The sequence below is a fragment of the Protopterus annectens genome, chromosome 13.part0 (assembly GCF_019279795.1).
Source record: "Protopterus annectens isolate FY-2018-M chromosome 13.part0, PAN1.0, whole genome shotgun sequence".
NCBI lineage: Eukaryota > Metazoa > Chordata > Ceratodontiformes > Protopteridae > Protopterus > Protopterus annectens.
The window spans coordinates 1,127,098,644-1,127,126,143 of NC_056747.1; the positions used below are offsets into that span (position 1 = coordinate 1,127,098,644).

General features: G+C 44.8%; 1 protein-coding gene across 6 annotated transcripts in view; it reads left to right on the top strand.

The window, feature by feature from the left end:
• Window positions 1-27,500, top strand: part of DBF4B (DBF4 zinc finger B) — a 235,744-nt gene that overhangs the window by 50,297 nt on the left and 157,947 nt on the right. For 3 of the 6 annotated variants that reach the window (XM_044055098.1, XM_044055096.1, XM_044055099.1), the window contains exon 2: window positions 16,400-16,473. The exons of the other annotated variants lie outside the window; for them this stretch is intronic. The gene's annotated coding sequence lies outside the window, so the exon portion shown is untranslated. The remainder of the gene's footprint in view (window positions 1-16,399; window positions 16,474-27,500) is intronic. 6 annotated transcript variants of the gene reach the window in all.

The following is a 27,500-nucleotide window of genomic DNA, read 5'->3' on the forward strand; positions in this document are numbered from 1 at the left end:
CTTACCCTCTAAAAACCTTTCAGAGCACCATTTGAGTATCACAGTTTGTGCAGCAGCTACTTGGGCCACTCCTCATACCTTTGTCTCTCATTACAAATTAGACTTGGCCTCCAGAGACACGGCCAGTTTTGGTTCCACAGTTCTCAAGAGTCTGTTCCATTGAGCCACCCGGGATACAGGTGCTAGGGACGCGGTCCCATCCAGCAAGAATGAAGCGAGATTGACAACTTAACATTTAGAAGTTATGTACCTACCATAACGCTCCATGTTAGTTGTCTTCTGCCTTCTTTCTGCGGCCCCTCCCTCCTTCCCTGGCCTGGACAGATCTTGAAGAGTTCCTATCAGGTTGTTTCCTCCTGAGCCTTCTTTAGAGGACTCTTTATTATGGACTTGGGTTTCCTAAATATGTTAGGTTAGTCCTTAGCAGGGTATGTTAGCTACCAAACGAGATCTGAGGTAGTTCCGCCTTGCATCATGGGATATAGGGTTGCCTCGAGCTGGTAAAAGGAGTTCTCAAGCTAAAGCAGTGAGGTCGAGCCGAGGATCGGCTCCGAACCCATCCAAGAAAGAAGGCGAGAGAAGACAACTAACATGGAACGTTATGGTAGGTACATAACTACTAATTTCTTTTCTAAGTGGGAAAGATGTCTGCATTGGTGTCATAAAAATATTGTCCTTGTGAGTTTCTGACTTTATTCTTAACCTCAAGTCCCAGTTTTTAGGAATGTCTGCTCCATCATATTGATGGTGGTAGAAACTTGCTGATGTTCATCGTGCATACAGCTGCAGTCATAAGACGGGTTATCCTGCAGTCAGGCGGGTCCTCTGTCAGCCGAATTCTAAAGTCAAGGTCCGGCGTCGGTTGTCGTCGCTTCTTCCCTGATGTCAGTGCGGCAGGGGTATAAAAGAGTCAGCCAATGCCATCTTCTCCAGTCTTTCTTGCCGCGCGGTGCCCGAAGCAGTTCGCAAGTGCCGGTCGGCCAGCTCCTGAGACTTACGAAAATATTTCAGCCGAAGTCTTCTTGAAAGCTAAGTACCCCGTTGGGGAAACTTTTCTTGCTTCAGACCGATGTCAGACAAAGTTAATAATTGCATTTCATGTGGGAAGCAAATACCGCATAAGGATTTCCACTCTCTTTCTGTATTCCTTGGTTAGGCCCAGACCACGACGTCTCGGCCTGCCGTTTTTGTGCTAGATTCAACAAATGCACTAAAGCGTTGGGCGGAGTTCGCCCATCACTATTTTTGGTAAAAAAATTAATTATTTTATGTCGTCGGATACTCAGACTCCAGTTTTGAGTAAAAGACGCAAAGATAAGGACCGACATACGAGGTCCGCGACTTCTGACACCACGCTAAGGCCGACTACCTGTTCTCAGCGAGGCACCTGAGTACCGATGACACTTCATTACCGGTGTCTTCTGTGCCCGAGGTCGCAGGCTCCTCGGGGCCCCATTCAGACTACAGATACAGACGCCACTCTTGGCGGGGAAACTGAGTTTAGACAGACCTACCATTTCTCAAGGTGTCTTCAGGCCTTCCTCCTTCTCTATTAAGGCTTTCACAAAATCTAAAGCAGCCATGAAAACAAGGACCTCAGACCCCCTCTCAAGGCCCCATGCCTAAAAAACAGATGCTCAAAATGGCTGAGGATTTGATTACTCTTATCAGGGGTTCCCAACCCCCCTCGGACAAAAGGCCCAGATTAGAGGAAAACTATCCTTCCTCAGATCAAGCCTCTATTACCTCTGAACTTTCTGAGGACCAGGAATATACATATTCTCCTTTTGAAGACTCTGATGCAGCGGAGTCTATTCCCTCGGCCCCCCCCCCCCCCCCCGAGGACTACTCTTTTGGGGAAACCCTACATACTTTGAGGGAACACTTTCACTGGGAAGGCCAAGATTACTCAGATTCCAAGAAAGGGCTCTGGGATTTTCTTACTCCCCTAGCATATCCCTCCTGTCTTAGATATATTAGATGTGTACACAGAAGCCAGCCTCAACCCAGATTCTTTACCTCCAGCTCCTGTTAAACCAGACTGGTATTATCGGGTTCCTGATTCACACCAGTTCCTATACAAAAGCCATACTGCTGACACACCAGTTCCTATACAAAAGCCATACTGCTGACCCAGAAACTATTTCACAGGGTCCCAAGGGAATTAAGGCCTCTACTGCTAAAAACCCATTACCTTCAGAGAGAGATTCCAGAGCTTTAGAAAGGTGGGGGAAAAAGGTGTATACCTCTGCCACTTTAACCATGAGGGCATTAAACTGCAAGTTCCATATGTTAGTGTCAACAGTTTTTGTTATCTCAGTTGAAAAGCAAAATGACACATGAGTTGCAGGATTTGTTGCATATTGCAGAGTAAGTGGGTAAACATACCTTGCAGTGTGGTTTTGATGCTTTAGATGCTTTAGAGGCCTCATGTAGAGCTGCTGTTACAGGGTCTGTCATACGTAGACATGCTTGGCTCAAAGAGCAAGCCTTACCAGATCATGTCAAAGCTAAATTACTAGATGCACCTCTTCAAAAAGATGTATTGTTTGGTGTTACAACTGAGGAGGTACTAAAGAAAATGGAGGAAAAGGCGAGATCAATGCAAACAGGGAAAGATTTCCTGCAGGTACAACCTCCATGTTTCAGCAGAAACTGGCCTTCAAAAAATTGGTCCTTTCCAGCCACGGACAGACCTCAGAGGCAGATACAGGCGCCCAAGGGGTAGAGGGCAATCTCAAGGATCATTCAGAGCCAGACAATGGCAAGCCAACCCCAAGAGGTGGAGAAGATGGATCACAGTCATTCAGAAAGCGGACTTAATGACTTTCCCCTTTACCTGCCAAGCAAAGCTTTAATGGCAGCACCTTTAGGCGGAAAACTGGCGTTCTCAAATTGGCATATTGTCTCAAAAGACAAATGGATTCTGGACATTGTAGACGGAGGCTACAGATTCCACTTTCACACCCTTCCAAAAATGAGAGGCATGCCAAACCTGCCACAAAATCAAAGGGCAGAGGCACAAAAACAAATTTCAGCTCTCATGGACATGAAAGCTATTCGCAAGGTACCTGCAAAAGAACAAGGTCAAGGGTTTTATTCCAGACTATTCCTGGTACCAAGGAAAGACAAAGATTGGAGATCTATTTTAGACCTATCCATCCTAAAGACATATTTACGGGTACCAAAATTCAAGATGCTCACATTACAGCAGCTTCCCATGCTGGGTAAGGAGTCTTGGCAGGTAACATTGGACCTCAAGGAGGCATACCTGCATGTCCCTATCAGACAAGATTGCAGAAGATAATTTCTTGCAGGTTCAACCCATTATCAATTCTCTGCATTGCCCTTAGGCTTATCTACTGCACCCAGAGTGTTTACGAAATGCCTGGCATCAGTAATTGCCTTCTGCAGACTTCAAGGAATACAAATATACCCATATCTGGACGACTGCCTGATCCAAGCGGACAGCAAGGACATACTTCTGAAACACCTGGCGTTTGTAATGAAACTGTTGAACTTTCTGGGATACACAGTCAACAAAAAGAAATCAAAACTAATACCCTCTCAAACAATAATTTTCCTGGGTGCCAGCTTGAATACAAACACCCAGATGGCCTACCTCACGCCAGAGAAACAAGGGCAACTATCTCAATACTTCAGCAAAATGGCAACCTTCACCAGGCTGACTGCAAGGAAAGTCCTGCAGGCTCTGGGATTCATGGCATCTTGCATCCTGCTGATCCCATGTGCAAAGCTGCATATGAGGAAACTTCAATGGTACCTAAAAAACTTATGGTCTCAACACAGCCACAGTTTGGAAACAATTATACCATTCATTCCATGTCTTCAAAAGGAATTTCTGTGGTGGGCTCAAACATGCCAAAGAAACATAGGTCTCCCTTTCTGCATACCTCGGGTAACTTGAATCATCACAACAGACGCCTCGGACTACGCCTGGGGGGCACACATGACCGATCAGTGCATTCAGGGAAAATGGTCCCAAAAAGAGAAGCCCCTACACATCAACCAAAAGGAAATGCTAGCAGTGCAAAATGCTATTATGGCTTTCAAAGACCTACTGCATCCAGGCCAGCTATTGATAAGGACAGACAACACCACAGTGATGTGGTACATAAACAAACAGGGGGGAACCTCATGATACCCCCTGTGCAGACTAGCCATGACCCTTTGGAACACAGTTCTGGAATTGCAAATCCAGCTTCAGGCACAATTCCTGCCAGGGAAGGAAAACACATTGGCAGACAGCCTAAGCAGAAATATGACAGATCCACACGAATGGAAGTTGCATCCTCAAGTTTTCGCAAAGATAACTCTGGCATGGGGACAGCCAGACATAGATCTCTTTGCTACTCACAGAAATTACCAATTGAAAAAGTTTTGCTCAAGGACCTATCATCCACAAGCCTGGAAAATGGACGCACTTTCTTTCAATTGGACAACATTGACAGTCTATGCCTTTCCGCCTCTCCCTCTGCTGCCCAAAGTTCTATTAAAAGCCAGAGCAGAGAGGCCGAAAATGATTCTCATTGCTCCAGACTGACCAAGACAACACTGGTATCCACTCCTGAAGAGCCTGACTCATTCCCCACCATGGATCCTACCTCTAGTGCCTCTTCTGTTGTCCCAGCACAACTTCAAAACTCTTCACAGCCAGCTCAAAACCCTAAATCTAGCTGCATGGAGAATCCCTTTATTTCCCAACAGACCCTCCTCTCCAAGGAGGTGCAGGATGTCGTCTTGGAGGCCAGAAGACCTTCTACTAGAAAAGCCTACTCTGCCAAATGGAAACGGTTTTGTGCCTGGAATCAGAAAAAGGGCCAGAATCCTTGGGTAATAAATTTACCTCAAATTTTACAGTACCTAGCTGAGATGTTGGTGGACTTTCCTTCTCCTCCATCAAAATCCATGCTTCAGCCATTTCTGCAAAATACAACACAGATCCTCCTTTATTCTCTCATCCTCTAAGACAGTTCCTCAGAGGGGCTAAGAATATAAAACCCCCAAGGAAACCACCAGTCCCTGCTTGGGACCTCAACTTCATATTGGAAAAGCTGACCCTTCCTCATGAGCTAGCTGCTTCAACAGAACTACAATACTTGTCATGGAAAACAATCTTCCTTCTAGCCATCACCTCAGCACGCAGGGTTTCGGAACTACAGGCCCTCATGGCTGTGCAACCTTTCATCATTTTCCATCGGGACGGAGTTTCCTTGCAAACCAGCCCTACCTTTATGCCAAAGGTAGTATCCAGTGTAGCCTTGAATCAGACTAACCACTTTACCTACCTTTTACCCTAACCCACAAAACAAAGGGGAGAGACTACTGCATTCCTTGGACATTCACAGACAACTTCGTTATTATTTGGACAGGACAAAGCCATTCAGGAAATTCGAGCAACTCTGTGTCCTATGCTACAGGTGCTCAAGGAAAGGCCATCTCCAAACAGGCAATCTCAAAATGGATAGCCCGCTGCATACGCTTTTGTTACTCATTTCATGGAAAAGCTGTGCCTTCAAGCATCGGATCCCACTCCACAAGGGCCACAGCTACCTCTGCAGCTTTCCTCAGGGGGTTCCTACCAAGGACATTTTGGAAGCAGCCACTTGGAGATCTACTCTAAATCTAGAGCGGGATTTGCCACAGCTGTCTTGCAGGGCATCTCCTAGTTCCACTTGGTGCCTGCCACCCCTGCTTAGCTTTGGAATTCTACCCATCTGTTATGACTACAGCTGTATGCACGATGAACGTAGTACAGTTTTGTACCTACCATAAATGTAGATGTTAGTGCTCATACAGCTGCAGTCCAGGTTTCCCTCCCTCCATCCCCTCTTAGGACAGGCCTTATGACAAACACCTTCTCATACAACCTATTTGGGGTATTCTTTTATGGTGTATTTGCTTGCAAACTACTGTTCTTTGATTATTCTATATTGCATGATTACATAAGTTTGTTTTGCCTTCCTTCTGGGGGCACCTGACATCTGGGGTAAGAAAAACTGAAGAAGATGGCGTCGGCTGGCTCTCTTATACCCCTGCCGCACTGACGTCAGGGAAGAAGTGACGACAACCGACGCCGGACCTAAACTTTGGAATTCGGCCGACCGAGGACCCGCCTGACGGCAGGATAACCCATCTGTTATGACTGCAGCTGTATGAGCACTCTAACATCTACATTTATGGTAGGTTTAAAATGGTACTTTTTGGCTTTTATCCAGCCAGGTGGAATGCTTGATGAAAAACATTGTTTACATTGCCCCTCCATCTGGTCCATCCGTCTGGTCTGTAACCCACTCTGCCTTGCACCCTTCTCCCATTCCTTGTATTTAAAAACATCTCTCATTTCCTACCACCCACCCAACTCTGCACTTCACAGCAAAACCTTGTAAATAGTCCTTAATACCTTGCAATGATGTATTATAAACAAACCTATAACTTGTTTCACACTCCTCCTACATACAGTAATTCTACTTCTCTCCCTCTGCACTTTAAAAAAAATAAAAACCCTCACCTAGGTTGAAACAGTTCCTTCTAAACTTTTCACTTATACTTCCTGCCATCTGCAACCGTCATCACCACATTGGGTACTCTACCCTCTTTCTTTCCTAAACCAAAGTTTACTCAATCATTTTTCTGAAACTGGTCAGTTTGCCATTAATAACTTCATAATATTTTACTTCCCCTTACAACTGCATGTATTTTATACACACAACATTGTGTGTGTATGTATGTGCATCTATGAGTCTACTTTAAAAATGTCTGCTTACTGGAATGTCGAATTTGAAGTCTGCAAGACGACGATGCTGAAACTCCAGAATGTCGCAATTTCACTGTGGGACACTAACCACTTGACCACCAACGATAACATTACAAATGGAAGCAAATGACATCCACTGAAGTGGGGACTGTACTCCCCTACTTACCTAGCCCGAGATTCCACTACAGTGGAGAGAGAGCAAAGTTCTCCATGATGGCCCAAGTGGCTAGCTTCCCGGAGTGAAATTGCGATAGTCTGGGAGTTTGGCATTGTTGAGCTTCAGCATGGTCTTCCCGCTGATTTGAAAAGTTGATGTTCTGGTAAGTCGACGTTTTAAAAGGGACCCATATCGTATAATGTATTTAATATAGAATACATAATGAATATATAGTGCATACACAGTGAATTATCACTTGACATAGGCAAACTTGCATGGACACTTAAAATTAATCATAACACAGTAACGACTTCAGATTTACAGAAGTTGTACATCACTTCATTTCCTGTCTTCTCTTGAACCTTAATCCTTCTCAATTTTTTGTATGTATTCCCACAATTTCCATTTTTCTGTATGTGATTTACTCCTGCATTTTTCCCTAAATATCCTGCTTCCTGTTTTCATCTTTGTTACAGTATTCTCTAATATGAGTATAGTTTAAGATTTTGATTTCCATTTTCTTTTGACGCCTGCCAGAATTGAACTATGACAAGGCCTTACTATATCTGGACAATTCAGATCCTATCCTGTCCTTAATTGCACTCGTATGCTCACCCAGTATTCCTGACGGTGCTCTGTAGGGAATTTAAAAGTCTGCCAACTCATTGTAGTCTGAGAACATGGTACATCTTTCTCCACCATTACATCTCCCAACATTTGCCATCTACCCAAAGAAAATTATTTGGAGTCCTCTTTGGATATGAAAGTATCTAGAGCCCTCTTTAGGATTTTTGCCTGTAAGTGTTTGCATAAACCCAAAGCTTCTAGATTTTGTTGCATATTTGGGAGCCATACATATGTCCACCCCATTGTTACTTTGGGAACAGGGATTGCATATGCAGTTCACAATCTCTTCTAACGTCTTCTGATTTGATTGCTATAGTTATTGTGCAGTATATTATATGCCCTACTAATTATTCGTTTACCAGCAGCTCCTGTGTTAGATTGCATTAAGTTAAATACATTCCCCTATCCTATTCTTTGTGTTTAGTCTAGCAATCCCCAATAGGGAATGCAATCACTAGCCTTCAATCCAAATGTTTTCCTGGCTTCTTCCCACTCTATTCTCTGTTTGGTCCCAGTATCTTGGTTCCTTTGCCTGCTTCCTGTAGTAAATTCCAGCCCTGTCTTGCCTGTTCTCCGTATTCCTAATTGCAGTCATCCCTATTGGCATAATCTCCTTTCCCCCACTCTTGTTGGTTTTGTTCTTAGAATATTTTGTTACTTTATGAATATAATCTGTGACTCTCCTCTAGAATCTGCTTCCAAACTCACATTCTTATTTATTGAACCCCCCCACATCATTATCACTTTCCACTTTGACTTGTGCTTTGTATAAACACTTCAAATCGAGTAACCCTAAACCACCTCATCCTATTGGGAGTATCCGCTTATCTCACTTGACTCTTGCCCTCTTACCCCCTCCCAAATAAAATCCTTCAACATCTACACCTTCTCCTCTGGTTGATTAAAAAAAAAAAAAAAAGCCTGACTATAAACTTTTTTTTTTTTTTTTTATTACTACCTGCATCTTGTTATCCATATGTCTATATATATATATATATAATATTGTATATAATAAATATATTGGACAGCGCAGTGGTGCAGCAGTAGCATTGTTGCCTCACAGCAAGAGGTTCTCTGGTTTGATTCTCGGCTGGGGTGTCTTCGGTGTTGAGTCTGCATGTCCTCCTTGCATTCATGTGGGTTTCCTCTCTCATTACAAAGGCATGCATTTGGAGCGTTGATCCCCGGGTCACTACTAAAAATTGGCTCATTCCAAGTCTGACTTTCTGGTTAACAAATGATCCGAAGTAGGCACTTCATTTGTCAGCAACCTTTGGGAGACGGATCCAAGCCGGCAACTTCTACCACAGCATAGATCCGAGCTCCTAGCTCCTTCCTTTACCCATAATCCCCTGCCAACCCTGACTGACCCCAGATCTAGTTTGCCGCGCTTCAAGCTACAAGCTAGGTTCCTGAGCTCCTGGTGGATCGAAATTTGTGAGAAAAATTGTTAAATTTCTTTTTTCTGTTGCTGTGAGTGAGTGATTAGGTACCCTATAGCCCTTTTTACCCAGCTAAAATTTATTTATTTTTTTGAGATCCTTTTCTCCTCCCTTCCTTGCTGGTCGTAGTGTGTGGTGTGTTTAGGGGCCTAGTGGGTGTGTTTTCCTTTTTAAAATATCCGAGGCCCCTAAAGCCATTTTTTTCGAAGTGCACAGAGTGTGGCCATAAGTTGTCACCGGCGGATGGCCGCACTCGGTGCGTTAGGTGCCTTGGGGTTGAACACCTCTCCTCTGGATGCGCATTTTGCATGGCGTTCAACCCCAGGGCACTTAAGGACCGGAGGTCTAAGCTGAATCTGGCGGGCCTTTTGCCCCAGATCAGGCTCCGGCCTCCGGTACTTCTGTGGCCACTCCTGCCCCCTCCCTCCGGTTGGGACTCTACCTCCCGCTTCGGCTCCGGAGGAGAGGGAGGCCAAGAAAGACAAACAGAGAGAAGCACCATAAGTGGCGGGCCGAGGACTCCTCGGCCCTGCCCGCCAAACGGGCTTCTCCCTCCAGGGCTTCTGGATCACCTCCTCCTCGGATCCGATCCCCTTGCTTCTCTCTCTCTCTCTCTCTCTCTGGGACCAGAGGAGGGGGTGACCCGGTCCTTGTCAAGGTCATCGAGGTGACACTCTAGGCCTGCTTCGGTGGCCTCTTCGAGGTCCACTTTTAGCATGTCGGATGCAGACATGGACCGGATGATGAGGTTCATCCAGGCCCAGCTGCAGATGGGAGTGCTCTTGCCTGCCCCCCCCCTCTGGGGGGGGAGCTCGACTCCAATCGCTCCTTCTCCGACCAGTTTTCTGGGTTCGGAGCTGAGCCGCGTTGGATCCGGGGGTGGGTCGGAGCTGACAGTGCTGGGCACTTCAGCTCCGACTGTTCCCTCGAGTTTGTCTGATCCGACCTCTCGGAGCCGTGGCCCGAGCTTCGGATCGGAGGGATTCGGTGTGCTTTCGGCTTCGTCCCTGTCGGAGCAAGCGGGTCCTTCGGATCTGAAGGTCGCGGGCCCGGTCCCCGCTTAGGATCCGGGTGGGAGTCTACTCTCTGATCCTACCGAGGGCGGCTCCCCCTCTGCTTTCGCTGCAGTGGAGAGGGCACTGTTGAGTGCATCCGGACCTCCGGTCCTGGCTTCGGCTCCCCCCCCCCCCTGCACTCCCTCTCAGCTGGTCCAGGCTCCCATCACCCAGCCTTTGGGGCAGCCTGCTTCAGCGCCTCGGGATGTTCCTTTGGAACATGACATTGCTGGTGAGACTTCCTCGGACAGCCCCCCCCCCCGAGGAGGGTCCTAAGTGTAAGAGGAGGCACCTGGACTCCCCCGAGTCCCTTATGGAAGATACGGACTTGGATGAAGGGGAAGGCTCCCCAAGGTCACCCCCCGAGGATGTCCCCTTTGGAGACCTCCTGGAAATGCTTAGGATTAGGGGATGAGTCCGTATTCCTAGAGGCATTCGAAGCAGGGCCATCTACCTCTTGGGTGCCGCCCCCCCCCCGACCCCCTGGTGGACCTTGTCACCAGGGCTTGGAGGGAGCCTCTTCTCAGGCCCACGCAGAACCCCTGAGGGGTTGCCCGGCTGCTCCATTCTGGAGGCAGACGGGGGGGGGGGTGTTTTTCAAGGCATCTAGCAATGTGGGAGTCAATAAATTGCTGGGTGCTTCGCATCATATCCAGAGGTTACCAAATTCCCTGTATTGTAACCCCCAAAACCAGAAGCCTCCCCGACGTACCACCCAGTCAGAGGGCGGCTGCTGCTACAGAAATTCAGCAGCTTTTACAAAAAAGAGCCATCCAACCCGTCCCCCCAGATCAGCTCGGATCAGTGTTTTACTCCAGGTTCTTTCTGGTGCCAAAAAAGACTGGGGACTTGAGGCCCATCCTCTACCTCTCTCTCTTGAACCTGGCAGTACCCAAAGAAAAGTTCCGGATGGTCACACTGCAATGTATTCTCCCCCTGTTACAGGAGAACGACTGGATGTGCTCGATAGTACTCTTCCTTGAGGTCTATCACATTCTAGTGGGCAGACGCTCCAGGAGGTTTCTTCGCTTCCGGCTGGGAGCCAGTCATTTTCAGTTCAGGGCCCTCCCCTTCGTTCTCACCTCAGCCCCCAGGGTCTTCACCAAAGTCTTAGCGGCAATAGCGGCCCACCTGAGACTCCAGGGAATTCGGGTCTTTCCGTACCTGGACGACTGGCTCCTTACCGCCCCTACAAGGCATCTGCTCTGTTCATGCAGGGATTACTTCCTCAATCTTGCTCCACGTCTAGGATTGACAGTCAACATGGCCAAGTCCTTTCTGGCTCCTACACAGGTAATAGATTTCATAGGGGCGAGACTGGATTCCAAACTAATGCTTGCTTTTCTGACTCCAGATCAGCTTCAGAACCTGAGGTTGCATGTACAGGCCATCCTCCAACTTCAAGCTCCACTGGCGGAATTGGTCCTGAGGGCTCTAGGGTCCATGGCGGCAGAAATTTCTCTGCTGCCCTTGGCCTGTCTGAATATGATGGTCCTGTAGTGGACCCTTCAGGTGCAATGGTCCCTGTCTCGCAACCCTCTGTACCATCCCATTCCCCTAAACAGGACTTGCAGAAGGTTGCTCGTGTGGTGGCTCCAGTCCCCAAGCCTCCACACGGGACGTCCATTCTCGATGCCTCCTCCCATCGCCACAGTGACCACGTGCGCTTCTCTCCTGGGGTGGGCATTATTCAGGCAGAACGGTCCAAGGCACGTGGAATGACAGAGACCTCCTTGCATATCAGTGTCCTGGAGATGAGGGTGGTACTTTTGACGTTGCAGGCACTTCACGACCTTCTTCCGATTGGGACAATTGCGGTACATACGGACATGTCAGTGGTCTGGTACATCAACAAACAGGGGGGAACCAGGTCTTATCCTCTTTGTCGCGAGGCCATGAGAGTGTGGGAATGGGCGATATCCACCAACCGCTTTCTCATTGCAACGCACGTTCTGGGACGGTCCAACATCCTAGCAGACAGGCTCAGTCATACGATCCTGACTCCATACGAATGATCTCTCAATCCTCTAGTAGCGGAGCGAAAATTTGCCCAATGGGGGCAACCCTGTTGCGATCTTTTTGCCTCTCCCTCAAATACCAAATGCAACAGTTACTTCGCCCTAATCCCCCCTCTGGGGGAGTCCCCAAGAGACTCCAGTACATGCTTGGCCTCCCGGTCTCCTTTACGCTCACCCGCCACTCCCCCTGATGCTAAAACTTTTACAGAAAGCCAGTTGGTTGGGGAGCAAGATTATCCTCATTGCCCCATTCTGGCCTTGTCAGACGTGGTTCCCATACCTATGGTCTCACCTGATTCATCCGCCCTGGATTTTGGATCCTCTTCCGGATCTCATTACTCACCCCTTGGGTCTTCCGACCCCCAATCTGGTCAACCTCAAGCTGCTTGGTTGCTCCAGTTCCACTCTTGATTAGGACTCCCAGAATCTCCTCACCAGTCAAAGCCATTCTAGTAGCAGCGCACAAACCATCCACCAGAAAGGTCTATCGGAGTAAGTGGAAACGCTTTTCCATCTGGGCCGAGTACCATCATTTAAATCCTTTTACAGCGCCTTTAACATCGGTTTTGGATTTTCTGTCTACCCTTTTTCATCAGGGGGCTAGCTGTTCTACAGTCAAGGTGCAACTAGCAGCGATTTCGCACCATCATGTAGGGCATGAGTCTGGCCCTCTTATTACCTCCAAGCTCTGTAAAGCTTTCCTTAAGGGTACCTTCCTCCTCAGACCTCCTGTCAGGGAGTTAGTACCACCATGGGATTTAGCTTTAGTTCTGCAGGCCTTGACTAGCCCCCCTTTCGAGCCGGCGGCCACAGTTGATCTCAAATACCTCTCTTGGAAAACGGCCTTTCTGGTGGCCATTACTTCGGCCAAAAGAGTCTCTGAACTTCAGGCTCTCTGTGTCAAACCACCGTATTTGACCTTCCATCAGGATAGAGTTTACCTCAGGATCAATTCGTCTTTTCTGCCTAAGGTATCTTCCGAAGCAAGCAAACAATCAATCTATTAATCTTCCCGTGTTCTTCCCCAACTATCGGAACAAAGGAGAGTATAAGCTGCATTCTTTGGACGTGCACAGACAACTGCGTTTTTATTTTCATCGAACGGCTGGTCATAGACAGTCTGATCAGTTGTTTGTCTCCTTTGCTAAAACCAACCTAGGCAAGTCGGTTTCTAAAGTTGCACTGTCACGATGGATAGCGAGCTGTATTCTCTTAGCATATCAGAGTTCGGGATGGCCTGCACCTCAGGGAGTCCGCGCTCATTCTACTAGGGCCGTTGCTACATCGGCTGCTTTTAGATCTAGGGTTCCCTTGGATGATGATTGTTCTGCAGCCAGTTGGGATTCATCCCATACTTTTATCAGCCATTACAAACTGGATGTTGTCTCCAGAGGTAGGGCGACCTTTGGCTCTGCAGTGCTGCGGAGTATCCTTCCATGAAGGCCACCCAAGATTCAGGTAGCTGGGGACTCTGTCCCAAAGGTTGCTGACAAATGAAGTGCCTACTTCAGATTAAAAAGTTCTGTACTCACCATAACGTTCCATCTGAGTAGGTATCTTCATTTGTCTGCAACCATCCCACCCGCCTTCCACCTGACCAATATTCTAAGTAGGAGTTGTCTTACATGAGTCCTTTCCGGGACACACTAGCAAGTTGTTATATGGGGCAAACATGATCTGAGGTCAGTCAGGGTTGGCAGGGGATTATGGGTAAAGGGAGGAGCTAGGAGCTTGGATCTATGCTGTGGTAGAAGTTGCCGGCTCAGATCCGAGATCGGATCCGTATCCCAAAGGTTGCAGACAAATGAAAATATCTACTCAGATGGAACGTTATGGTGAGTACATAACTTCTTATTAACCTTATATCTATAGGCAAGAGCTTCTAGTTTCTCCAATTTTTGTATCCCCTCTCATTTAGTTTTTTCCAGAAATTGTTTGCTTCCATAACAGAATCCTTTTTAATCCATACTCTAGACTTTTTTTTATCTGTGTGTTTGTTTTTTTTTTTTTTTTCTTCTTCCTAGGATACAAAATTAGTGTTCCACAACACTGATGTCCTTTTTCTAGTTCCATTAGAAAATATCTGCAAATAAAACCAAATTTCTTTGAACACCATGCCAGTTATTTTCTTGGATTTTCTGAGTCCCTTACTTTCTTTGGCAGTGGTTCTAAATATTAAGCAAATAAAGGGGAAAGAGGGTGCCCTGCCTGGTTCCTCTATTCACGCACAAATTATCTGAGAGGAACTCTCCCTCTGACTTTTGCCTATGATCCCTTTAATCAGGAAATTCAAATGCTTCCATTGCCATACTCCTAAAATGTCAGCTGACTATGCTGAATGCTTGCTCTACATCATACCAATAACAGCAGTCTTTTCTTTCTTCTCTCTGGAGCATCATTGTTCTAGTAATGTGATCAAATGTTTTCCTCACCTCCCAAAACCAGAGTGGTCGATATCTATGATTTTCAGCATCACCTTCGCCATTTTACACATTCTAGACCTAAATAGTTTGAAATTGATATGGCCAAATAAGAAGATGGATCAGATGGGTCTTCAAATGTCTAAAGACAGTAATCTCCACTTTGATTTTTATCCCATTCATTAGCTGTAATTTCTTGAGTACGTTCGATCCTCCGTAATAATGCCAGATAATTTCTACTACCCAATCCATCAATTCTTCTCTCTAATAGGTAAGAGGAGGGTCTGTTTCATGTTTACTTCATTATCCTTGGATTTTTATTAGTAATTTGCGTAAAATCTGAAATGGTTATTGGGATGTCTAAGTTTTCATGCATATATTCTTGTTTGAAAAATAATTTGTCTAGTCTAGCCCAGTTATTGCATCTTGGTGAATAATATGTAAATTTTGAGTTCTTACTACTGAATGTCTTTTGTAACATACTTTCATAACTCTCTTCAGAAATCTATTTTATTTTAATCTTCACATGGGGGGGGGGGGATAAACAGCTAGTCTCAATAGAAATATTAGAGAAAATTGAAAACATTTGTCCTCTGCTGCAGCCTGAGACTAGCTGAAACATATGTGTTGCCATATTTTAATAGTGTTTTTTTTTTTTTTTTTTTTAAACCTTGTTAGATTAAAAAGCTGAAGGTCTTAAGACAATAACCTATGCAAAAGTAATCCTCTTTTTACATCCCCATCTCAACAACCCCAGATTACAGCCTATTAATTTAACCATGCTTTTGTCTAGTTTTTCTCTTTACACTGTATTGCTTACATTTTCTTAATATCAAAAAAGAGGAGGAAGAAAACCAAGGAATCGGTTTACTTTATCACATGGAAGAATTGAAAATACTTTACATATTTTATACTGTGAAAAGTTTCTTGGAAATGGTATTAAGAACAGAAATTTAGTTACCTTTTTTCCTCCTTCCCCCTCCCCTCAGAATCCTTCCAAACATTTATGACAAAGGCAAATTCTTGGCAAAGTCAACAAAAATCCAGTCTCTCTGAATATTCACTAATTTCTGAGTTGCTGGTCTCCTTCCTGTTCGATTTCCCAACTCCTGATTCCGGTTTTATTCCAAGGTAGTACTGGTTCTTTTGATCAGCACATGTGCTTTTCTGTGTGCTTCAAACGTATGCCTTTAGAAAAGTGGGAAAACTTTCATTGGCTAAGTCTCCCGCTCTCTCCCTCCTTTCTTTTTCTCCCTTTCTCTCTCTTGCGCTCTTTCGCTGATATCGATCTCTTTTTCTATGTGCTGTATTATCAGAAAAATAGCTGTTGGACAAACTTTCGCATTTCCTTGGCAAAAAATAACTGATTCTTCAGGAAAACATTCTGAAGACAGATGAAGAATACAGCAGCTTGAATCTCACCTGACTCTCCACATTCCCTGATTACTGGAATAAATTTATTTCTCTTCTGCCTTGTGTGCAGTGAAGAATACTTTTCCAGGAACACTCTTGTCTCCAACTTTTAATACTTTTGCCCCTTTGCAACAGTTTTGTCAAAATCAACTATTTCTGCTGGTAGGTTTGTGGCTGCTTTCTCTTGGCCAGGTTTGGAGCATATACTCTTGTGTGCCTTTTTAAATAACGGTTCCTGCTGTAGAATATCATTCCAGTTGCTTGTTTTCCCTATGTGTGCTGTCTTCTGTTTCTACCATTTTTAAATATCTCTTCTTGAGCAGTCCCACATTTGCCAGCTTTTTCATTGACTTCTGATTTATATATTTTTTATACAGTTTTATCAGGTTATCTGAGTATCTGTTGAAAGCTGCTTCCATTTTTTTTTCTCCCATAGCATTTTTATTTTAATAGGCTCTGAGCATGTTTGACATATTTTTTTTTCTCTAGATTATTGGACGCTGCCTTTCAACAAAGCTGGAGCTTGTGCTGCTTTTTGCTGAACTGCTGCAGGATGCTTTCCAGTAAGTTGTTTCTCGCCAACTTTTCTAGTTGGCACTTTTTTTTTTTCAGGTGCTTTGTTTTTGCTGGCAACCAGGTAGTGTACTTACTAGCCAGTAACATAATTTTTTTCAGGCTGACAATGTCATTGGTTTTCTCAGTTTCTGTCATCACATGGGGAGAGATGAAATTAAGCTGTTGATGAGTGTGTAGCCATATTAGAAGTCCTCTTACTGGGAAATATTGAGCCCAACTCATGTCTCCCAGTTAATTTCTTGCTATTCCAAAATAAGTCTACAATCCTTTGTAAAACTACTCCCTGTCCATAGCATCAAAAAGTAGCTTGATCAAGTTTCTTCTCACTATGATCGTTCTTGCAGTGACAGAATATTGGCTCAGATCTGCACAGGTAGGACATGGAAAATGAGCCTTCTACAACTTGCCTTTGAACCCTTTAGACTAGGTTTCATGTAGTCTAAACAGTTCCATACCTGATCTCATTATCAACAGCATCCTGATGTTTGTACCATCAGTGATTATTGACCAACCCCATTCATAATTAATAACTGGATCTTTAAAGCTCAACTCCCACTTGTCCTAAAGATCTTTAAGTCTCTGTCAGACAATATTACTAAACTAAGGAGCTTCCTATAATCACTGTTGACCGTAACTTAGCTGCCACATCCCTCACCAACACTCTACTCTCCGTCCAAGTTATTTTCCCAAATGCAAATTTGCAGGATTGCCAATGAACTGAAGCAGCTTCTCTGCCTCTGAGATGAAGCCTCTTACAAATCGAAACTGCCCCCCCTCTGAAAATTGCATCTTTTTTTTTTGGTCATCCTAAGGAATCTAGACAGATGAGCCATTTGCAGACACAAAATCTACTTTTAGCAAGACTCAACTTTAAACCTATTAAAATGATTGCAGTTCTGGATAGAAGTCTAAGCTTTTCACATGCCAAAAAATTCAAATGAACTGTTATACTCTGATTTAATTTGAGTTCAGCTACCTTCTAAAAATCACCGGTTATCTCTCGGTTACTTATGAAATTCCTTCTCATTCCTTGCAAGTCCTTTCTTCTCTTCTCATTTACAACAAAGCCAAAGGAGGCCCCTGTCCTTGTCGTCAAAATCCACTAGCAATCCTCATGGCTCTGAATTTAAAACCCATGTTTATATCTCCCTACAAAGAACATGTTAACTCCTGACTCTTGTATAGCAGTCTCTTCAAAATTCTTCTGCTATCAATCTGGAAGACTGTTGTAATTAAACCACTACTAAAAACTCAACCCTAGTGACTCCTCCCACCCTCCCACCAGTTTTAGGCAAACCCCTTTGAAAAAACTTGCCTGTACTCTGCTCTCACAATATATCCATTAATACCAACACCTTTCGCATGAAGAATATAGTTTCTGGCCTTGAAGGACCACCATAACTTTTTTTTTTTCCTTTTGGATCCTAACTAATGAAATTCTAACAATGTTAACCTTCCAAGAGCTTCATTCATCTCCTCAAAGCTTTTGACCTTATTAATCACCACACTACTTTTGGCCAAACTGGCTGAACTTGGCATCAGTTTAGACCTTCCTTTCTGACGGGTGCTTGATCCAAATTCATTAGATAGTCCCTTTGAATAAAATGGTTCCCACAAGGGTCTGTCCTAACCCTTCTTGCAACAACTTTCATTCCTGTCCTCAATCACACCTACCCATGATCTCAACCAGTGGGTAAATGTCAACAGTCTTGTATGTAACCCGTGAAAAACTAAAACCACAATTAACTTTAATATTTCAGACCTACCAAACTGAACCTGCTGTTTGTCTCTTGGTGTAGATCTTATTCCTAGTTGACAATATCCACTGCTTCTTCCTGCTGAAGAAAATATGGGATGTTAAGTTGTCAATCTCGCCTTCATTCTTGCTGGATGGGTTCGGAGCCGATCCTCGGCTCCGACTCTGCACTTGCTTTAGCTTGAGAACTCCTTTTACCAGCTCGAGGCAACCCTATATCCCATGATGCAAGGCGGAACTACCCCAGATTGCCGCTTAGCGAAAGAGGTCTCCTTTGCCAGCTGAGGTAAGTAATTTTTTGTCAAAAAAAAGCTTAGTTAGGGATTTATTTCCCCCTTGTTTCCACTTTCATAGTGTGTAGTGTGTTTACAGCCCACCCTATTCCCTTATAGTTCAAAACTTTTAAATTCCTTTGGTAATTGTATAAAAGTTTAGTTAGGCCTAGACCCCATTGGTTAATCCCTACCTGTGTGTCTGTGTGTTAGGGGATTAATTGTGTGTGTTTGTTGGGGTGTGTGTGTGACTTCTTCCTTAGAAATATGTCAAAGGAAGGCAAGGTCTCAGGCTTCAAGAAGTGTGACTCGTGCTGTCAGAAAATGTCTCTGACAGACGGTCACACTTCTTGTGTTTACTGCCTGGGGCCTTTGCACCTGCAGGACTCCTGTGCTTTGTGTCACTCTTTTAGCCAGAGAGTCCTGCAGGAACGGAGGAATAAGTTGATCCTCCGTGGCTTACTTAAGCCAGAAGGTTCTCCCTCTAAAACAGGGTCTGGTAAACCTTCTAAGCCACTGAAGGTTCAGGCTACAGTATCCAAGCCTCCTCCGGTGGCTCCGGCTCCGTCGGAGCAGAGATCGGCTCCGGCTGGAACCGATCTATCTGCTTCCAAAGTAGTGGGTTCGGCATCGATTGGTTCCGACACCCGGTCTACTGTGGCCTTGTCGGCTCCGGCTGGAGCCGACACCTTATCCAGCATCGGAGCCGAGAAACCTTCGGCTCCATCTGGAATTCAGGGGACTTCGGCTCCGATGACTTCGTCCTGAAAGAGATCTCGGTCCCATTCGTTGCAGAGTATCCACTCTGCTCCGGGGTCTCTGAGCCGATCTTCGAGATCTTCCAGGCTGTCTGACCACGACTTAGAGAGGGTGGTAAGCAGGCTGTTGAAGTCGCAGGCACTGGCCCAAATGCTCCATAGCCCGTCTCAGCAGACTTCGGCTATTGTTTTACCCCTTGAACTTCCTTCTCCGACTCCACACCAGAGTTCGGAGCCGGAGCTTCTCTGGACAGCGACTGTTTCGGCGCCGGAGCCGATACATCCTTCGGCTCCATCGTCCTCGGCTCCGATCTCCTCCTTGAGGCCTTCCTTGGAGGGATCCGGTCGTCTGCTTTCCCTTGTCGGCTCCGAGGGGGCTAGTGGCATCGGACCCTTGTCCGACCCCGCTCTCCCTCTCGGGGCTTCGGCTTTGGTAAGCTCGGCACCGACATCGGCCTCGGAGCCTTCCCTCTCAGTGGAGCCGGGAATTCCTGTATCCTCGGATCGGGGATATTCCGGTCTCCTGGGGAGGGGAGCCTTTGAGGTGATGAGGAGTGTCCTGGCTACTGAGCCAGGTCAACGGTCCATCCCTCTAGCTCCTCCCTCTTCGGTGCCTGTAGACACCTCTTGCCAGCCTCTTGCTCTCAGGCCCAGGGATCCATCGCCCCAGGTTTCCCCATTGGGAATTTCCTCCTCTTCCAAAGTTTCTCCTGATCCGCAGGTGAACCCCTCGGAAGAGGACGTGTAAGAGGAAACACACAGACTCTCCCGAGTCTACTACATCTGATACCGACTTAGATGAGTCGGAGGGTTCCCCACGATCCCTCTCTGAGGATGTCTCCTTTTCAGACATCCTTGAGCTCCTCAAACAGAGGGGGAATTGGCCATCCATTGATCCCTCCGAGGATGAGTCGGTATACCTGGAGGCTTTTGGATCCCGACCCTCCACCTCCTGGGTGTCTCCGCCTTTCGACCCACTTATGCAGGTAGTGGCTCGGAAGGCGTGGGCGGCTCCAGATTCTGTGGAACCTGTCCCCAGGAGACCATCCAAGTTTATTACGGCCCCTACGGACAAACAGTTTCTTTCCAAGGGCGTCTCTGTGGATGCTATGGTGGTGGCGGCGGCCACTAAGAAGGAACTGGCGGATCCTTCAGTACCTGTCCATCCTCCTAACAAGGATTCTATGACCATGGACAGGTATGGAATTCAGCGACCTTTGCTATGCGTTCGCTGAACTACCTTTGTCACTTCACCAGGCTTCAAAGAGATATTCTCATGGAACTGGGTGAAGTGGTCCAGGATCCTTCTGCTGCTGGGGCTCAAGAAAAGATTGCCTCACAGGTAGCAATCCTGAATTCCTTATCCAACTCCTCCTTGCGGCTCATATCCTATGCGGCCGATGGAGCGAGCAGGGCCGCAGGCACAGGAGTTGCTCTTAGACGCCAAGCCTGGATGCGGCTTTGTAATTTTGTGGACCCCTTTAAGGCGTCCTTCACTAATACCCCCTTTGATGGTTCGGCTTTGTTCGGACCTCAGGTGAAGGATACCTTGACCAGGTGTGAGCAGGACGGTAAAACTCTCTGCCGTTGGAGTCCATTTTTCCACCCCTTCTAGACCATATCCCAAGGGTTAGAAGGGAGGGAAGATGTGGTTCCGCAAAGCCCAAGGAGCTACACCGGACACACGTGGTCAGTTTACCCCCAGAGGCAGAGGGGGTAACAATAATAGACGCCGCCCTAGAGGCAGGGGGGGTCCTCAGAACCAGGGCAACAGGGAGTCTCTTCCTGAAGCCCTTTCAGCATCCCTGAGGTGTTGTCCGACTGTCCACCCTTGGAGGCAGTCGGGGGAAGGATTTCGCTGTACCCAGTAGCCTGGCATTCCCTCTCACAAGATATGTGGGTACAGTCGATCATATCCGAGGGTTACAAAATCCCCTTCGAAAGGTATCCCGTACCTCAACAATCCCTTCCAGATATCTCACCCGGTCAAAGGGATTTGGCAGAACAGGAGGTTTCAAAGCTCCTAGGAAAAAGAGCCGTCCAGACTGTGCCGGCAGACCAGGTAGGATCTGGCGTCTACTCGAGATTCTTTTTGGTCCCCAAAAGGACGGGAGATTGGAGACCAATATTAGACCTGAGCAGTCTAAACAGATTTGTCAAGAAGGCAAGATTCCGGATGGTCACGCTTCAGTCCATTCTGCCCTTTCTGGGCAAGGACAACTGGATGTGCTCTATAGACCTTCAGGACGTGTACTATCACATATAGATTCACAGGCGCTCCAGAAGGTTTCTCCGCTTTCGGCTAGGGACCAGTCATTACCAATTCAGATCCCTGCCCTTTGGCTTCACTTCAGCCCCCAGAGTGTTTACCAAATGCATGGCAGTGGTCACAGCTCATCTGAGACGTCAAGGATTCCAGGTGTTTCCTTATTTGGATGACTGGCTCATCTCCGCCACCACCAGGTGTCAGCTTCTTCAGACCAGAGACTGCACTCTGCAGCTTTGCAGGAGTTTGGGAATTTCAGTAAATTTCGAAAAATCTTCTCTGCTGCCTTGCCAATCTATCACTTTTATAGGCGCAGAATTAAACACCGTCAAAATGTTAGCCAGACTAACAGATCAAAGAATTCTGGACATCCAAAAATTCGTTCTGATTCTATTGCAGAGCAGCAAGGTCAAAGCCAGATTTATACTGAAGGTTCTAGGTCTTATGGCTGCGGCCATTGTTCTTCTACCACTGGCTCGCTTCCACATGCGTCTTCTGCAGTGGATGCTATTCACTCAGTGGTCGTACCACAGTCTCCCGATGAGGCACGAAATCTTAGTCACACAGTCGTGCAGAACTCATCTGAATTGGTGGATATCTTCCCCTCTTCTTCATCAGGGCCGACCCTTTGTTCCCCCTCCTCCAGTTGCCACAGTCACTACGGATGCCTCTCTGATCGGGTGGGGGGGGGGCATTATCAGGGCAGGATGGTCCACGGGATGTGGCAACCCATAGAATACCATCTGCACATAAATGTCCTGGAGATGAGAGCGGTGCTTTTAACGTTGCAAGCCCTCAACGACTTTCTTCCCACGGGGACTATTGCAGTACAAACTGACAACATGTCCGTGGTCTGGTACATCAACAAGCAGGGCGGGACCAGGTCCTATCCGTTGTGTCGAGAAGCCCTCAGACTTTGGCAATGGGCAATCTCCTCTCATCGGTTTCTGATAGCAACGCACATCCCCGGCAGGTCCAACCTCTTGGCGGACAGGCTGAGCAGATCCATTCTGATGCCTCACGAGTGGTCTCTCAATCAATCTGTAGTGGATCAGATTTTTCTGAAGTGGGGCACTCCTTGTTGCGATCTTTTTGCTACTCCTCAAAACAAGTGCCCCGATTTTTTTTCACCCTCTTTCCCCTTCCAGGCCAACCCCTGAGAGACTCTCTAACCCAGGATTGGCCCCGGGGACTTCTGTACGCTTTTCCTCCTTTTCCCTTGATTCCACAAGTCATTCAGAAAGCCACCATTTTGAGGGCCAAGTTGATTCTCATTGCCCCTTATTGGCCTCGACAAATTTGGTTTCAGTCTCTGCATCGTCACCTTCTGGTGCAGCCCTGGCATCTGGACCCAGTTCCGGATCTCTTGATCCACCAGTCGGGTCAGCAGCACCGGGCCATTCATTCTCTCAACCTCACTGCTTGGTTGCTCCACTTCCTTCCCTAGCCAGGCTACCGATGATCTCTGATTCAGTCAGAGACATCTTAGTGTCTTCTTTAAAGTCGTCCACTAGGACTGTTTATGCTAGCAAGTGGCGACGTTTTTCTATTTGGGCAAATTCCAGGAATATTGATCCCTTTACTGCTCCTGTACATTCTGTTTTAGATTTCCTGGATGAGGTTTTTCATTCAGGATCCTCTTCATCTACAGTTAAAGTTCAACTGGCTGCTATTTCCAAGTATCATGTTGGCTTGCATGACAATAACATTATGTCTCATAGATTATGCAAGGCCTTTCTGAGAGGAGTTTTTCTCCTAAAGCCGCCTATAAAGCATCCTCCTCCGCAATGGGATCTAAACTTAATGTTGGCATCCTTGATGCTACCTCCCTTGGAACCGTCTGCTTCATGTTCTTTGGAGTTATGGACCTGGAAAACTATATTCTTACTGGCTGTCACTTCAGCAAGAAGGGTTTCCGAGATTCAAGCTCTCTGCATTCGTTCCCCTTACTTGGTTTTTCATAAGGACAGCGTATCCTTAAGAACGAATCCGTCTTTTCTCCCCAAAGTTGTGTCTCAAACCAATATTAACCAATCTATAGATCTACCAGTCTTTTTCCCAAACTATTCCGGCAGAGCTGAACAGAAGCTTCATTTTTTGGATGTCCATCGTCAGCTCAGGTACTATTTGCATAGAACTAAACAATTCAGGAAATCGGACCAATTATTTGTCTCCTATGCAGAAAACAGGATAGGTCTTCCAGTTTCTAAAGTGACCTTATCCAGATGGTTGACTTCCACCATTTCCTATGTGTACTCTCTCAGAGGCAAGCAGCTATCTTCTAAACCAAAAGCACACTCAACCAGGAGTCTGTCCACTTCTGCAGCCTTTCAGGATAGACTACCCATTGATACCATTTGTGCAGCAGCTACTTGGGCCACGCCTCATACCTTTGTCTCTCATTACAAGTTAGACTTGGCCTCCAGAGACAGGGCCAGTTTTGGTTCCACAGTTTTCAAGAGTCTGTTCCATTGAGCCACCCGGGATACAGGTGCTAGGGACGCGGTCCCATCCAGCAAGAATGAAGGCGAGATTGACAACTTAACATTTAGAAGTTATGTTCCTACCATAACGTTCCATGTTAGTTGTCTTCTCTCGCCTTCTTTCTTGCGTCCCTCCCTCCTTCCCCCTGGCCTGGACAGATCTTGAGTTCCTATCAGGTTGTTTTCCTCCTGAGCCTTCATATGAGGACTCTTATTATGAACTTGTTTTCCTAATTATGTTAGGTTAGTCCTTAGCAGGGTAGGTTAGCTACCAAACGAGATCCGAGGTAGTTCCGCCTTGCATCATGGGATATAGGGTTGCCTCGAGCTGGTAAAAGGAGTTCTCAAGCTAAAGCAAGTGCCGAGTCGGAGCCGAGGATCGGCTCCGAACCCATCCAGCAAGAAAGAAGGCGAGAGAAGACAACTAACATGGAACGTTATGGTAGGTACATAACTTCTAATTATGTTCTGAGCCTCCGTATCTTTATTTTCACACTACTTTTTTGAGACCTAGCTGATCATCTATGCCAAAAGTGGTAATAAATGAGCAAATTAATGCATTTTTATCTGCCAAGGTTCTTCCCCAGTTACAGCAACTGTGTGGTGTATTTCTTTAAACTGGAATGTCCCCAGACATTTAATGTTTGCCTAGACAGAACTATAAAACATTCAGTAAAGACTAATAGCATTGTTTTTCCTTGGAGGAGGATTTAAACATGCAAGTGTTTTTAATAAACCTTAAAAACTGTGGCCTAAATAAAACTTGAATTCTTTTTTTTTTTTTTTTTTTTTTTGCATTAAAATATTTCCTACCTGGTTTAGACTTTTTTTTTTTTTTTTTCAATAATAATTCTTTATTTTTCTTTTTTTCTAAGTGTTAATACAATACTACAACCTATTTACAATATATACATGAATGCTTCCAACAGTTACATAGTCGTCATACATAACTATACACTTCTAAATGGATATTACAGAAAAAAAGAATAAAAATCTAGTATCAATATAAGGCTTATCTATAGACAACTCTATACTTCCAGGAGAAAGTGGAATGGAACCTTAAGCGAAGACAATGTTAAAGATTTGCTCCCATATTTTTGTATTTACACTTTTCTTATGATCACTAATTAATAATTTGTGTGTTAAGATATGTTTTATCGCTACACTCTTAATTTTCCAATGAAGTCTGGGATGGATTCAACCAATGTGTAGCTATATACAGCTTCATTAACAAAAAAAAATATTTGAGTATGATCCTTTGGGATCTATCCAAATTTAGTTGGCGGAATATGCAGAATCATAAACTCCCAAGAAAGTGTAGACTGTTGATATCCCATTTTTTGTAGTTGGAATTTCAAAGCATTCCAAAGTTTAAAAATACATTTACAACTCCAGAACATGTGTAAAAGGTCAGCCGTTTGATCTATACAATATGGGCATTTGGGTGAATTTTTTGAGTTAAATTTATGTAGTGAGACGCGTATAATATGCATTATTAAATATCATCAACTGAGTAAATAACTTTTGAAGGGACACTGATTTTAAGGTTAAGTTAATTGCTCTCACTACTTTACTATCTTCAATCGTTAACAATTTCTCCTTCCAGTATTTCGATAAAAGTATTTGGTTATTGTATTTCACCTCTTTCAAACTATATGACGCTGTTATATATTTACATTCCTGTGTTGAGGTTTGCCATAAGTTTAGGCAAATGTTTAAATCTTCTTTAATTTTGAAATTCCTATTACTAAAATAGCTTATTGATAAGTCCTTTAACTGTCTTATTATAATTAAATACGAGTTAGGGAGATCCATCTCTTAGTATGTTATGTATTGAGATACCTAGAAAGGGATATAAATAGAGTATGGTTAAATTACTTATAAGTAGGAATTTCTTAAGGTCTATCAACTGATTACCAATTTTCAAATTTGGGTTTTTATGAAATGGTTGAAAAATCATCATATATTGTAAAAGATTTAGTGAGTTAAACAGACTTTGTACTGATGATGATATATATATATTTTGATATGCTCCATCAAAGCGTACATTTTAAGGGTATCTTTGTTTAAAAAAGGTAATGCCTTACAATTAATACCCAGACCAGCAACATGTTTATGATTTGGAATCAACCACTTAAGAGCCCATTTCGAATTGATCCCATCCGTTAACTACTCTTAGAAGTCTATTAGCATTTATTATTAAATAATGTTTCAAAATTCGGTAGTTCCAACCCACCCCTATCTTTCGGAGTCATCAGTTTGTCATAAGATATCCTAACTTTTCTAGGTTCCCATACAAATCTAGCTAATTCTGTATGAAGTTGTTTGAAGAATTTCCTGGAAATTTGAACTTGAGTAGCTCTAAAGATATATAGTATTCTGGGAAGTATGCTCATTTTAATAATTGAGGTCTTTGCCATTAAAAACTTGAATTCTTATTTTGAAGCCATGTTTGATCCTCAGTGGCATCAGCAAAGGGAAAAGTTTGTGTTAAGACTATAAAAATGTTCACGGATTGAAAAGTTGTGGTTTGACTTACTTTCTGTATCACATTGGTCAAGTCACAGAAATGTGAGAAACACTTTTTTATAGTTTTTTCCCCTGATTTCGGACTGTAAGTTGCTACTTTCTTAAATCGGGTAAGTGATATTGTAGTTTTTATTGCCCTAAGAGCAATATTCTGATTTTTTTGGTACAGGAAAGAACACGTTTCAGAAGTAGCACAGAGTTTAAGAACTTGTACTATATTCAGTTGCTTTTACAGAAATCTGGGTCCTGTTAGAAAATTATGGTATTGGAGAAGACGATGGGGGGGGGGGGGACTTTCTGAACTGGATTTAGCTAGCTCTAAATGTTTTTAAAGTAGCCCAATTGTAAAATTAAAAGGAAGTCTTTTGGGAGTAGACAGAATGCTACTGTAAAAGTCAAAAGCTTGTTAAAAAATGCAGCTAACAGAATGGCAACCAAAAGAACTTCATTAAGGTTTGAGACCAACATGTTTAAAAATGAAGGGTATCTGAGCAGCAATGTGTGGTTATTAGCACAGCAGAAAGACTCGTCTTGCCCAGTTTTCTAAATGTGATCAAGCCAAACATTTTTTCCTCTCAAGTAATAAAGTTGAGTGTCAAAACCTGTTTGTAAGTAGATGAAGCCAGTAGACCTGATGGTAGTAAGTAATGTAAGCAACAATTTTCCCATTACTGAAGCAAATGACAAAAAAATAAATTCATCAGCTTAATAATTTAGGAACACCTGTATTTAACAGTGCAATGTGTTTGACAGTGGGTGGTCGTGAGCTGGCAGATTCAGTATGCAGCTTCAGGAACAGGGCATAATGCAGTCAGACTTTACTCTCTTTACAACCATGCAAATTAATGTGTGGTTGGTGCAAAGTTAGATCATGAAGTTGTAGAGTCTGATTTGTATTTTGTGTAGCGAGTAAAACTTACCACGGCAATCGAATATTGTGTGCAGTAAGC